Source organism: Rhinoderma darwinii, chromosome 2, assembly GCF_050947455.1.
Source record: "Rhinoderma darwinii isolate aRhiDar2 chromosome 2, aRhiDar2.hap1, whole genome shotgun sequence".
NCBI lineage: Eukaryota > Metazoa > Chordata > Amphibia > Anura > Rhinodermatidae > Rhinoderma > Rhinoderma darwinii.
Genome location: NC_134688.1, coordinates 232,599,041 through 232,613,022, shown reverse-complemented (window position 1 = coordinate 232,613,022; position 13,982 = coordinate 232,599,041). Strand labels below are relative to the sequence as shown.

At 42.1% G+C, this 13,982-nt stretch overlaps 1 protein-coding gene across 2 annotated transcripts in view; it reads right to left on the bottom strand.

The window, feature by feature from the left end:
- Window positions 1–13,366, bottom strand: part of RPH3AL (rabphilin 3A like (without C2 domains)) — a 340,146-nt gene extending 326,780 nt beyond the window's left edge. For both annotated transcript variants that reach the window (XM_075852932.1, XM_075852933.1), the window contains exon 1: window positions 13,187–13,366. The gene's annotated coding sequence lies outside the window, so the exon portion shown is untranslated. The remainder of the gene's footprint in view (window positions 1–13,186) is intronic.
- Window positions 13,367–13,982: the final 616 nt, after the last annotated feature.

Genomic DNA, 13,982 nt, shown 5'->3' with positions numbered 1-13,982 from the left:
GCATTCTTTTTCATATTTTCATCATCACATTCCATGGGTGATCACTTTTATTTTTCCACGGTTTTTTTCTTTAGACGTGTTAGAGCTAGTTTTTTTGCGGAACGAGCTACATTTTTCAATCACCATTTTTGGGTACAAATAATAAATTTATTAAACCTTGATTCAATCTTTTGCGGAGGGAATTTAAAAAAAAAACATTCTTGTGGAAAAGCAGTGGATTAGTTGGAGTTGGAGCTATCAGGAACTATTCCTCTTTTGATTTACACATGGATTAATAAATCTCCATGTCTTTTATAGCTGAAAGGTGGTCCCATGTATTCCAGCCCAACACTGGCAGCTGCGTAAGGCCTGCTGTGGGCCTATGTGCTTAAAAATGCCAGGGCTGATTTTAAGTCCCAGTCCAGCTCTGGTCCCACATAGCTGCCCCCACCAGTGCCTAATAAAAATTATACTATACATACTCACCTAACCCGTTCCAACCATGAGTGGAGGAGAGCCGTCTGCTTATCTGGTCTCTGCAGCTCGACGCAGACAGACGTGATTATGTCACTGCCACGCATCCGGTACCCAACTTTACATTTGGATTCAAATGTATCTGCATCCTGTAGATGTAGATGCTGTTTAAGCCAGGAAAAAATAATTGATAAAACCAAAATTCAAAGATTACGTCGATTGATTGTGCTGAATTTTCGATTGATTATTTTTTGATTAATTGCCCAGCCGTATTGTGCCTAGATTTGCACTAAACATGCTCGAAACTGGCTAAATGGCTTAAATCATTTTTACGCCGTAAGAAAAAGAGGAGTTTGAAAATTATCCAGTCAGCACATTGTGCAGACTTTTTAATCCAGGTGGTGAAACATAAGCTGCTCCACAGTACATGAAGTTCATTTTGTTTCTGTTCATGCCATGCTCAATTAAAATAATCTAATTCATAAATTCAAATGAATAAAGATTAACTTTTTAAAGATAACATGGAAAACGGAGTGTAAAACAGATTATAAATGGTGTAGTCTCTTAGTAAAGGACCCTTTAAATAGGAGCAGTAAGAGCACCATATAACGTAGGGGCGGCTTCATGTGGTTGGGGGTGTGGACCCACTGGGCCGTACGGGGTAGCAGCTAGCCAACAAGGTACAAAACAATGTCTATAGTTCTGAACGGGTACCTGAGGCAATGTAGACCGTGGCAGGAGCACGACTTGACTTTCACAGCAGGTGATGCCGCGGATGCAGCGGGACGACACGACTTGACTCTCACAGCAGGTACGATAGCACGGGACGCAGGGTACAGGCAGCAGGGACGGGTAACACTGGGAACTGGAAAATACTGGGAGACCTTTAGCAAGACAAACTGGGGTATAAAACAAGCGCTCAGGCAAGGAACCAGTGGGCAGGACACCTTATTATAGTCAAGCAGCCTTTGGGCTGATAAATGATGTTACGCAGCTGGACGGGCGCACGCGCCCTGCGGGATACAGTCCGAGGACCCGGAAGAGAGTGCCGGCGTCTTCCTGAAGGGAGCGAACGCCGAGAAGAGAGATGTCCATGGCCGGGATCGTCAAGGGGTAAGTCAGAACGACGACCCCCGGCCATAGACGTAACACATTGCTCAGCTACACGCTTGAAATTATGTGTAAACTTAATGCAGTACAAAATGTATCTTTAAATTTTTCTTTATTAAGAATTTAGTGTCACAATGTATACATACATTTCAACATCAATGAATAAAATCAAAGCATTGTAGACATCCTTTTAGAGAACAAACAAAAACAACATTAACAAATCGTGGAATCACTGGATATAATGCATCACATTTAAAGTTTGAGTTTTGTGACCAAGCACTTCAAGTAGCAGAGAAGGAACTGAACGTACCAGCACAGTACGCAATAAACTTCTCGTACAGAAAGGTGATATTAATGAAATAACTTCTGTAATAGAAGGGGCAATCTGGCTTTTCCAATGTCTTGTTACTACTAATTTATCAATGAAAAGGATTTTACAGGTTAATATTCTATATTGTACCGGTATGAATTGGACAATTGGACAATTGTACCCCTGAACAATAAAGCCAATTGAGGTATAGCAGTAATTTGAAGTTGTAATACATCAGATAACAAGCGGAAGACATCTCCCCAATATGACGTCAGGTAAATTAGAAAAAGGAACACGGCGCCACAAAGGACAATTCAGGATCTGATAGAGTATTGAGAAAATGGTCGGTGCGACAATTGCGCTCACCTAGGGTGGTGGACACCAACTGTGTCAACAAGGCTTGGGAAGCTGCAGCCAGGTCCACATCACAGCCTAACGGAGTTTGCTGTCGGTTTGTAGTACGATTAAAAGTAGGAAAATCGGGACCAATGGCGCTGCTTGATCAGAGATAATACACAACCATCGTGGTAGGTAAGGTGTATAGGGTTTTATTGTTAACCGGCTACGCGTTTCGACGCCAAACTGACGTCTTCCTCAGGCCGATACAGACTGTGCGGTTCCTGCCTTATTTATACATCAGGGCAAGGAAAAAGACCGCCAGACAAAACAGGTCAAAGGTCACATAAAGAACAAAATAAAGAAACAGTATTGTGAATTTAAAAGACGCATACGCGCATGGTGATTCAATATAAAAGAACAGAATTAGCAAAATGTTTAAAAGATATTTTACGTATTAGAGATATATACTGCTTGTGTTAAAATGACAGGTCAATACGGGGTTTCACAAGAGATTTTTTATGAACAAAGTGTTAACTTTTATATGTGTGTATGACTGTAGATAAACAGTCATATAATTAGTTACGTATAGGTTTTTTTGTGTTTTTGACTAGTGTTAACGAAAGATCAATAATGGCCAACAAATTTTTACTCAGCAGTTCGTTGGCCATTATTGATCTTTCGTTAACACTAGTCTCTGATCTCTCCAACTTCTCTTCACCTACTAAGAGATCAGAGCCTGGGTCTGTTATTTTTCACCCACCCTGGGTGAAAAACGCACTGCGATTGGTGGGTCTGAACAGACTCACCAATCACCTCTTCTATTGGTTCCCTGCTGGTCACATGGGGCATGGGACAGGAGGGGGGGGGGGTCACATGGGCATGGGACAAGAGGGGCGGGAGGTTCCCATAGTAACTGTTTCTGGACTAATTTCAAGTCCAGAAACAGTTTTGAAAATTTTATGTGCAGAAATGATGTAATCAGTGGATCTGTACAGATCCACCGATTACATAGATCGCCGACATTGGACCACTTTTATGGGTCCAATGCCGGTAACTAGGGAGAGTTAGTTGTCAGGGGAGGGGTTTTACCCACCCCCTCATCCGCCCCCGGCTGAGAATGCACTATGATAGGTGGGTCTGAACAGACCCACCTATCAATGCAATCGCCGGCAATGGCCACTGCTATTGGTCCATTGCCGGTGACATGAGGCATCGGGTAGGGAAGGCGAGTCTCTATAGTAACCGTTTCGGGACTTATTACATGTCCCGAAACATTTTTTTATACTTTATGTGCAGAAATGATGTAATCGGTGGATCTGTACAGATCCACCGATTACATCGATCGCCGACATTGGACCACTTTTACGGGTCCAATGCCGGTGACTGGGGAGTGTCAGCTGTTGGGGACAGCTGTCCCTGCAGTTCCCGGTGCACACTGCCACCGACAGTGTGCACCGGGACCCACTCAGTAACTGTACGTCCTTGTGCGCTAAGACACTGCCAGCAGGGACGTACAGTTGCGTCCTGGTGCGCCTAGGGGTTAACAACGTTCCTATGCCAGTTTGCTGGTGTGGAAATGTCGCAAATGGCCCAAAAGCAAATTTTAGTCAGTTTCTCTTGCTTTTGCCACTTAACCCCTTCCAGACATTTGCTGTAAGTATACGTCATGGAAAAATAGTGCTTCCCGCAAAATGTTGTATACTTATGACAAATGCATGGCACCGGCTCAGAAGCGGAGTCGGTGCCATCATCCCCGGATGTCATCTGTATCTTACAGCTGACATCCTACAGTAATGGAGGGGACCGAAGTTAGCTTCGATCCCCACCATTAAATGAAGCGGTCAAAAGTGATTGCTGCATTTTAGGTGTTTGCAGCTTATCGACACCCCAGCAATGAAATCGCCGGGGTGTCGGTGGCTGTAATCGCAACCGGAGGACTAATAGTGTCCTCCCGGTCTGCCTAGCATGGAAAACTTTCAGCCCCCGCCCCGAGGCGGGGCCTGAAAGGCTTCCGTAGCCGCCGGCCATCCCATAGGTAGTGAAATGTATTTTTAAAAAAAATCTGACATTTGGACCTTCAAGTCCCCTAGTGGGAATAAAGAAAAGTGAAAAAATATATAATAAAAGTTTCAAGTAATAAAACAAAACACAATCGCCCTTTTTCCCTTATCAAGTCCTTTATTATTGAAAAAAATAAATAAACCATACATATTTGCTATCGCCACGAACGTAAACTATAAAAAAAATTATGTTATTTATTTCATGCGGTAAACGGTGTAAAAAAAAACCATAAAAATCTATTCCAGAATTTGTTTTTTGGTCACTTTGCCCTACAAACATTGAAATAAAAAGTCGCATATATCCAAAAATTGGACCTATAAAAAAACGACAGCTCGTCTCGCAATAAACAAGCCCTCATACAGCTCCGTCGACAAAAAAAAATTCAAAAAGTAATGGTTCTCACAACATGGCGACACAAAAAATACATTCTTTTTACAAAAGTAATTTTATCGTGCAAAAAGTTGTAAAACATAAAAAAAGTGCTATAAATTAGGTATCGCCAGAATCGTACTGGCCAGCAGAACAGTTAAGATGTAATTTATAACTCATGGTGAACACTGTATAAAAAAAACTAAAAAAAACTATGCCAGAATTTCTGTTTTTTGGTCACCTTGCCTCCCAAAAAAGTGATCAAAAAAAGTCACATGTATCCAAAAATGGTACCAACAACAACTACAGCTCCTCCCACAAAAAAAACTGCCCTCATACCACTACGTCTATGAAAAAATAAAATTAGTTAAGGCTCCAATAAGTCAGGATATAAAAATATGCGGTTGTGCAGATCAGAGGGGAACATTTCTTCTGTTTCAAGAGGCAAATTTATCGAGACCCTAAAATTAGAGAACCAGGAAGGGGAAGGCGCTAACATATCTGATGGAAGCGAGGGTGCCCATATTATACTAGGACAACACTTCCCAGAAAAATACCCCAAACTGCAAAGGTGAGGAGTGTGGACCAAAAGGGGGATAAGGACACCATTTATTAGTGCGACACCGGCCTGTGCAGAAAGGATTGCTTCACAGCGTAACACAGATCTATGGATTATTTTATTGTTTACCCCATTATTATACCCCCTGACTATGCCCCTGATGTACTCTGCCCAGAATACATATGCCCCACAGTATAAACTGAAATACCAGTAATACTCCAAACAAAACTAACACCAAGCAAAATCTACGCTTCAAAAGCCAAATGGCCCTCCGTCCCTTCTGGGCCCTACAGTATGCCTAAACAGCCGTTTACTTCCACATATATGGCACCGCCATACATGGGAGAACCCTTTTTACAATGTTTGGCGTGTGTCGCTCCAATGGCATAAGCTGGGCATGACATATTTGCCACTGAATTGGCATATCTGGGGAAAATTTTAATTTTTACTTTGCACCATCCGCAGCGCATTCATTTAGGGTATGTGCACACGATAACGGCAAATATGTCTGAAATTACAGAGCCGTTTTCAGGAGAAAACAGCTCCTGAATTTCAGACGTTTTTACAAGTGCACGCGCTTTTCGCGGCGTCTTTTACGGACGTAATTAAGCTGTTCTTCATTGGAGTCAATGAAAAACAGCTCCAATTACGTCCCAAGAAATGTCCTGCACTTATTTGACGCGGCCGTAATTTTACGTGCCTTCTTTTGACAGCAACGCGTAAAATGACAGCTCGTCTGCACAGAACATCGTAAGACCCATTGCAAGCAATGGGCAGATGTTTGCCGACGTATTGGAGCAGTCTTTTCAGGCATAATTCGAGCCGTAAAACACCTCCATTGCGTTTGAAAAGAGGTAGTGTGCACATACCCTTATGGAAAACACCTGTGGGGTGAAAATGCTCACTACACCCATTAATAAGTGCCCTATCGGTGTAGTTTCTAAAATGGGGTCACTTCTCAGAGGTTTCTGTATTATTTCACATTTGAGCCTCTGCAATTGTTAACCAATACTTTGTAAGTCGCCAAATTAGGCCTCAATTTCGCATGGTATTCTTTCACTCCTGAGCTCCGGCGAATGTCAAAGCAAAAGATTAGGGCCACATTTAGGGTGATTCTAAAACCGGGAGAAACAGCATAATAAGGGCAAAGCCACACGTGGCGGAATTGCTCTTCAATTCCGCTGCGGACACTCCGCAGCGTTAATCCGCAGCGGAGCCGTTTCTCCATTGCCTTCCACTTCTTTTTAGTAGGCTTCGTTTAGACGAGGCTGAAAATTCCGCTGCGGAGCATAGGCTGCGGTGCGGAATTTGGTGTCCGCAGCATACAATGGATGTTGCGGACCAGTGGCGGACTGGTTGCGAACTCATTGCGGAAGTTCTCCATTGACTTCAATGGAGATTCTAAATTCCGCAATAAAGTCCGCAGCTGTCATGCACATGTTATGTGTGCTGCGGATGCGTCTTGCTTTTTTGACATGACATTTCTTCATTCTGGCTGGACCTATGTATTTCTAGGTCTACAGCCATACTGAGGAAGTCAATGGGGCTCCCGTAATTACGGGAGCGTTGTAAGGAGACGTCAGTAAATAGTCACTGTCCAGGGTGCTGAAAGAGTTAAGCGATCGGCAGTAACTGTTTCTGCACCCTGGACAGTGACTACCGATCCCAATATACAGCAACCTGTCAAAAAAATAGAAGTTCATACTTACCGAGAACTCCCTGCTTCTGTCTCCAGTCCGGCTTCCCAGGATGACGTTTCAGTCTAAGTGACGGCTGCAGCCAATCACAGGCTGCAGCGGTCACATGGACTGCCGCGTCATCCAGGGAGGTCGGGCTGGATGCCGAAAGAGGGACGCGTCACCAAGACAACGGCCGGTAAGTATGAAATTTGTTTACTTTCACTAGGGAAAGTGCTGTCCCTTCTCTCTATCCTGCACTGATAGAGAGAAGGGAAGCACTTTTACCGCAGTACGCAGCAGCTAATCCGCATCAATTTACTGCACATTTTGGGCAGATCCGCCACAGAATCTGCAACGCAGATTCTGTGCGGCATTGATGCGGACAGTTGCGGAGGAAAACTGCCACGTGTGGGCATGCCCTAATTAGGAGCTGTCTTGTTATGGTGGCACAAGCTGGGTACCAAATATTGGCATATCTATGGGGAAAAAAAATCCCATTTTCACTCTAACATCGAGTGCACACTAATTTCTGAAAAAAAAACACCTGCGGGGTTAACATGCCTACTACACCCCTAGGTGAATACCTTGAGGGGTGTAGTATCCAAAATGGGGTCAATTCTGGGGGGTTTCCACTGTTTTGGTCCCACAGGGGCTTTGCAAATGCTACATAGCGACCAGAAACCAATCCAGCAAAATCTGCACTCCAAAAGCAAAATGGCGCTCCTTGCCTTCTGAGCCCTGCCATGTGCCCAAAAAGCAGTTTATGACCACATGTGGGGTATTGCCGTACTCGGTAAAAATTGCTTTACAAATGTTGGTTTTTTTTTTCTCCTTTATTTTTTGAGAATAAAGCTACATCTTATTGGAAAAAAAGGATTGGTGTTTATTTTCACTGCCTAATTCAAATAAAATCTATGAAACACCTGTGGAGCCAAAACGTTCACTACACCCCTAGATTAATTCCTTAAGGGGTGTAGTATCCCAAATGGAGTCCCTTTTGAGTAGTTTCCACTGTACTGGTACCTTAGGGGCTTTGCAAATGCAACATGGTGTCAAGAAATCAATCAAGCAAAATCTGTACTCCAAAAGCCAAACGGCGCTCCTTCTCTTCTGATCCTTGCTGTGTGCCCACACAGCAATTTATGACCACATATGGGGTATTGACGTACTCCAGAAAAGTTGCTTTACAAATGCTGGGGTTCTTTTTTTCCTTTATTTGTTGAGAAAATGAAAAATTTTCATGCCAATCTAAAGCAGACATATGGGAAATGTTAATTAGCAACAATTTTGTGTGGTATAACTGCCTAACTTACAAGCAGATACATTTAACAATAACAAAGTCCAACGTGTCACAGGAAAACAATCTCAGAATCGCTTGGATAGGTAAAAGCATTCCGAAGTTATTACCACAAAGTGAAACATGTCAAATTTGACAAATGAGGCGGGCAGGAAGGTCAAGTGGCCAAAGCGGGAAGTGGTTAAAAAAGCAGGCAGGGCTCAGCAGAAGGGTTGTCACCGACACCTGGCGCATTTACTACGATTCACACCAGTCAGGGTATGTTCACACGGCTTATTTTCGGCCTGTTTTCGGACAAATCGGAAGCAGAGCGCCTACAAACATCTGTCCATTGATTGCAATGGGAAAATGGTGTTCTGCTCCGACAGGCCGTTTTTTTACAGGGCAGTTTTGAAAAACGGGCACAAAAAATTGCATGTCACTACTTGGGCCGTTTTTTTAGCAATTTTTCATTGACTCTATAGAAAAACAGCTCCAAAAACGCCGCGAAAATCAAGAGTGGCTTAAAAAACACACCTAAAATTCAGGAGCTGGTTTTCCCTTGAAAACCGCTCCGTATTTTCAGACGTTTTTTTATTGTGTGTGTGCACATACTACTCGAAGTAGCAAATCTGCACCATGTTCTTTAATATGCCTCTTAACCCCTTAATGACGCAGCCTAGTTTGGGCCTAAAGGCTACATGCACACGTTGCGTATTTTGCAGAGGAAAACATGCATCAAAACCGCAGGAAATTCACAGGTGAAAACCACACCTAACCGTGCGTTTTTCGATGCGGTTTTTACATTTTGATGCGTAAATCAACGCGTTTTGATGCGTTTTTCCTTACAACTAGTCAGATACAATTCGCAAACGCAAGATAAATTGACATGCTGCGGATTTTAAAATACGCACCGCAGGTCAATTTACATGCAGAAAAACAAAACGCAGCGTGTACATGAGATTTCCTGAAATTTCATTTACTTTGCTGGTACTGTATTACGCAGATATACTGCACGCAAATACGCACGGCAAAACCGCACATAACACACATTGTGTACATTGAGCCTAAGACGCCACTTTCAAATGCATAATTTTGTTTGTTAATAACTTTGGAATGCTTTTATTTATCCAAGCGATCCGGAGATTCCTTTCTCGTGACACATTGTACTTTATGTTAGTGGTAAAATTTGGTTGATACATTCAGTGTTTGTGTAAAACGCCAAAATTTAGAGAACATTTAGAAAAATTTGCATCTTTCTAAATTTAATTGTATCTTCTTGTAAGACAGTTATACCACACAAAATAGTTACTAGGTCACATTTCCCATATGTCTAGCTTAGTTCAGCATAACTTTTTACCTTCTATTTAATTTTTCTACAATGCTTATAAGTTTAACAGAAATTTCTCACGTTTTAAAGAACGTTTCCAAAACCTAATTTGCTTAGAGACCAGTTTAGTTCTGAAGTAACATTGAGGGCCTATATACTAGAAACCTTCATAAATCGCCCCATTTTAAAAACCACACCCCTCAAAGTATTCAAAACAGTATTTATAAAGTTTCCTAAACCTTTAGGCATTTCACAGGAATTATAGCAAAGTGGAGATGAAATTTAAAAATTAAATTTTTATTGCAGAAATTAAAATTGTAATCCTTTTTTTTTCTTTAATACAGGTTTTGCCAGAGAATATAGCTATATGCCAGTACATTAAAGCTTAAAAAATAAAAAGTAAAAACAAAGTAATGTTACATTTTAAAAAAAATAAAAAAAAACACACCTTTTTTACAATAAACATTAAAATAAGTCTCAATACATAAAATATTCACACATTCAGTATTGGCGCGGCCGTAATAACCTGCACAACAATTTTTTGGCATCATTTATGATGTGTACGCTGTAAAAAAAAAAACAAAAGAAAACTGTTGTATCACTTATTGTGAGGCACGAGATGTGATGAATTTAACCTCCATGTGCCTCACATTAATAGTAATTAACCCCATCATGTACCTCACACATTAACACAATGTTGTCCATTATGACTGAGAAACATGATGGGGTTAATTACTATTAATGTGAGGCACGTGGTGGTTAAACTCATCATCACACCTCGCGCCTCACATCAGAAAATTGAACTTTTTTATTTTTTTATTACTGCTGGCAAAGTATCGAAATCGCAATACTACACGAAGTATCGGTATCGAAGTCCAAATTCTGGTATCGTGACATCCCTATCAGGAATATGCTGTGGTTTTGCAACAACTGCATGCCAATAAACTGCAATTTGAGCACAACGTGTAAAAGTACCCTTACACATTTCTTATGGATGGAAAAGATTTCTGTCAGAAAAGTAATATCCCCTACTGACTAACCATAAACGATAGTTTTCAACTTGTTGCACACAAAAAAAACAAAAAAAAAAAAAAACAGTATTAGATTAGAGAGTTGCGATTATTGATTATAATTACAGTTCGCATAGGTAAATTGAAATATATGTACATATAATCTCCAATTTAATTTACATGTAAAGATTGGTTGGCAAATTAATACAGTTTTGGCGTTTCTTTAACACACACACTTCTGAATGTGGACTGGAGGTATGTATGAACTTCTCGCATCACGTTTTTTGCAGAGTACATTTTGTTTGCATAAGGAGACTGCTGGAGTGGGCATTTTAGTTGCAGTTCCGAATTTTCGTTCAATATTTGAGTATAATCACAGTTTGATGCAAAGTTGCGTGAAGGTGGTAGCGAAAGGGTAACTATCACGTCTTTGCCCTACTGTTATATGACATTACATTATTGTATGTCAAAATACCACAGACATGCAACCTGATAGAGAATTCCTAGTTATGGCCACCTGTCTACCAGCATAGTGTCATGGTGATCGATATTTAACACCTTAACGACCGCTCACGTCTTTTGACTTCAGGCGGTGCATGTATTTAGTCTACAGTGACGTCTTTTGGCGTCGCTGTAGAGGAGGCTGATGAGTTCTCCTGTGAGCGCTCATCCTCTAAGCAGAAGCTGTAACTAACAACTCCTGATATTAGAGCAGCCTCCTGAACACAGCTGGGATCGGAAAACATTCCAACCCCAGCAGTTTAACCCTTTGATCGCCACGGTCCATGATCGTGGCATGTTCAAAGGGAACTCCCCTCTTTGATTTAGTCGACGGAAACCCAGTGACGTGATCAAAGACCAGGGAATCCCTCTGCAGTCAGCCCTGGGGACCTAGAAAGGACCCCAGGGCTGTCTGTTCAGCTTCTCTTCTGATAATACATTAGAAGTAAAAAAATAAAAAGTTGCAAGTAAAGTTATCCCTTAATGGGATTTAAAAAACAAAAAGTCCCCCCCAAAAAAAGTGTCTTTTTTGCATAAAATATATTTTATTGCCCCTACAGTGGCGTAACTCCCGCTGTAGCAGCCATAGCGGCTGCTACGGGGCCCGTGGCATGAGGGGAGCACGCATGCCCGATGCTCCTTTCATTATTATTGAGCTGCCGGACGCAGACCCCGAAAGTCCAAGGTTTCTCATGGAGCACTTCTGGGGACTTTCGGTCCCCCGTTCTCCATATCGCTGGGTGTCCCAGCGGTCGGACCCCCAGCGATCACACATGTATCCCCTATCCTGTGGATAGGGGATACATGTGTTTTGTGAGACAACCCATAGGCTACAGGACAGCGTCTTTGTTTGTTTCTTTTTTTGGGGGGGTTGGGGCTGTATGGCTTTATCTACAGGGGGGGCTGTATGGCGCCATCTACAGGCGGACTGTACGGCGCTATCTACAGGGGGCATTTGTGTGGCAGAATCTACAGGGAGGCACTATCTACAAGGCGGGGGGTGTGGCTATGGAGCCCAGCCTTTCCTAGTTACGCCCCTGTGCCCCTACATTACATAAAACCAAAAAACCTACACATATTTCGGTATCTGCACGACCGTAATAACCTGAATTTAATTTGACAGGTTATTTAGTGTGAAACGTGAAAGGGATAAAAAGTAAACAAGAAAAACAATGCAGAGAACCTCTTTTTCCTATAATCACGCCGTAAAAAAAAAATTCTATCCCAAACTGCAAAAAAAGTACTATTTCTCCCACATAAAACAAGTCCTCATACAGCCACGTCTACGAAAAAATAAAAACGTTATGGCTGCTGAAACGCAGAGAGGCAAAAGCAGAAAGATGTAGCTGGTCATTAAGGGGTTAAAGAGGGGTCTCATTTTGATGGCACTACAATTGCTACCAATCAGCCAGGATCAGAGTTATCCGCCAATCACAGTCATTCTCCCGTGGCTGGGCTCGTAGGAGAAGGTTTTGTGTCTGCGTGTCCACTATCGCGAACATATACGTGGATGAGGGAAGGGGTTAAAGGGTATAGTAAACTAATGAGAAAAGGGCTCTTTAGTTCAAGCACATGTAAGATGGGAGATAGATTTCAATGCAGTAATTCCCGTTCGCTTTCATTTGGCGTGTATAAAACGGCTCTACCACTTTTTTCACCAAAATGTTTCAGAATGTTCATTTGCAGTAATAAAATGGTTCGGCTAAACTGTCCGACATTGTTTTGGCATAACACGCGTTTCACAAATAGACCTTACCACTTTTACCTCCATATATCCTGCAAAAAACTGGCTTTTTTTAAATAAATGTGCCCAGTTGTCTTATTTATTAAACAAACACAGGCGTACCTTTTGAAAAAATTGTCTATGTTAGGGGAGCGCAGTCTTTTACTATAAATTAATCCTTTTGGCGCACATTACAAATTAAGCGATTTTTGTGTGCAAAATTAGAGGGTCTTTGGTTTCGTTTTTTCTATAAATGTGCCCCAGAACGCGCATGGTTCACCGCATTATACTTACTCCTAGAACACATTTGCTTGTAGTGCAAAATGAGAGGAAAAATGTTTTTTTATATACCCAAACAAACACACATTGAAATTCGTAGTCACAATTGACTTCTATGAACCAGAATGTTTTACAAAGGTAAGAGCTGAGCATCCAGAAACATGAGAGACGGTGACAGGAAACTTACCTTAGCAGCTGTCTGTACGTGTCTGGCTCCGGCACCCGCTCCCGGGCAGAATGAGGAGATCAGCCGCTATGGACGTTTCTGCTAGCAGTGAAGTGAGCAGCTGGCGGGAAGACAGGACCTGGCCAGTCAGTCAGTGCACGTCACAAGGACAGGCTGAGTCACAGGTAGGGACAACTACACGTGTTTCTCCTGATGACTGCTGCAGCAACAAGCTGTACCTGTGTATACTGAGGGCTGCGAGAGGATAGCTCTGTCGGACTTATTTGGTGTCATGTGACCAAGGACGCGTCTTGTATTAAAATCTAGTGTGAACACATGTAGAAGGACAGTGCCTCACTGAAGCATAGAAGGGTGCACACCTGTTGATGAATATAACACAAGCTAATGCCATGGATCCACTGCAACATATCACTACACCTTATTTTGCCACATTCGGAGTGCCAGACAAAATGGGTATAACACAGACTACCCAAATACAATGCCCCAGCCACAGTGTGCCCTCATATACAATCCAGAACTGTGGCCGTTTTCAGGGACTTCACAATAAAAAGGTATCCAGGCTTAACCCCTTAATGAGGCTCTGTCACCAGATTCTCAAATCCCTATCTCCTATTGCATGTGATCGGCGCTGCAATGTAGATAACAGTAACGTTTTTTGTTTTTTTTTTAAAAACATTCATTTTTGGCCAAGTTATGAGCTATTTTATATTTATGCAAATGAGCTTTGAAATGGACAACTGGGCGTTTTTTTTCTCATTATGTCCAACTGGGCGTGTATTGTGTTTTTAACTGGGCG